Source organism: Triticum urartu, chromosome 6A, assembly GCF_056163025.1.
Source record: "Triticum urartu cultivar PI428250 chromosome 6A, HENAU_Tu73, whole genome shotgun sequence".
Classification (NCBI taxonomy): Eukaryota; Viridiplantae; Streptophyta; class Magnoliopsida; order Poales; family Poaceae; genus Triticum; species Triticum urartu.
Window position 1 is genome coordinate 19067592 of NC_141878.1, and position 1302 is coordinate 19068893.

Sequence of the window (1302 nt, forward strand, 5' to 3'; positions counted from 1 at the left end):
ATCTATCCACAGGGCCCAATGTGATTTGAATTCTCACGATATCTTCTTACTACCTCCGTCCTAGCATTATGAACGCCCTAGTGTGATTGAGGCACAATGAACCTTAACAGCGTAACATATATACATTCAACAATATAAATTGTATATCATGAAAACTATAAAGGCATAAACATAAATAGTTAGCAAATGAAGTCTCAATACACCATCTATGTGTGATTATATGATGCAAATAATAATTATGAGATATATGTATTTAACTATAAATAACTATTGAATAAGTACAACGTGTTGAAGCGTGTGTGTGTGAGGGGGGGGGGGGGGGGGGAGGGATTTGCCCCCTGTCCACCCCATAACAATGTTTATTTTATGTTCTGCAATCAATTGTTTTGTAATTTATTGAAGTATGTAGATCCATTGGGCCCTTATTTAAGTTGGACCCCTAAGCCACTGCACCTTTTGCCATGGCCTAGGCCAACCCTGGCTGTTCATGAACCAACTCAGCGGTGTCCTGCCACCAAACTTTGGCTGGGATTCGCAAAATGCAAGAGTTTGGCATTTCGACAAACAAACTCACTGGCCAAATTCCATCATCGTTGTTCACGAGCCGTCTGAAGCTCATATCATTCCAAGCACAGGGAAACTCATTTACTTGGAGGATTCCACCGGAGCTCGGCAAGGCAACCTATCTACAAGTCTTGTATCTCTACAGCAACAATCTCACTGGCTCTATCCCAGTAGAGCTTGGTGAGTTGGTAAACCTGAATCAGTTAGACTTGTCTGTGAACTGGCTGACGGGGCCAATACCCAGCTCGTTTTGGTGGAACTCAGGCAGCTCAGGGGCGTAGTGCTCTGCTCTTCCTTAACCGACTCACCTTCGCAATCCCATGAGAGATCGGCACATGATGGCATTGCAAGTCTTGAATGTCATCACCAACCATCTGGAAGGTAAGCTGCCAGCCACGGTCACATCACTTAGGAATCTCCAATACATCGCCATGTTCGATAACAACTTCAGCGGCACCATGCGGTACACAGGTGGCCCATAAGCCATATCATCCCCGTAAACGAAATTAGCGCAAATAAAGGAATAAAGGAGAGAGGTAGCAGCGTAGGCAAGTACGCGAAAGAAAAAGGCAAGTAGGCAATCAGTAATTTACTAATCCAGCAATCAAGTAGGCAAGTAGGCAATCAGTAATTTACTACTTTTTTCTCCCGAAACGAAATTAGCTAAGCAAACAAAATTAGCCCCACATTGATGTAGGCTCGCAATCGTGGGGTAAATCTTGAGACGTGAGATTACAT

At 43.7% G+C, this 1302-nt stretch overlaps 1 pseudogene; it reads right to left on the reverse strand.

Moving 5' to 3' along the window:
* Positions 1–402: 402 nt before the first annotated feature.
* Positions 403–1051, reverse strand: LOC147963316 (uncharacterized; annotated as a pseudogene).
* Between the last annotated feature and the right edge of the window lie 251 nt (positions 1052–1302).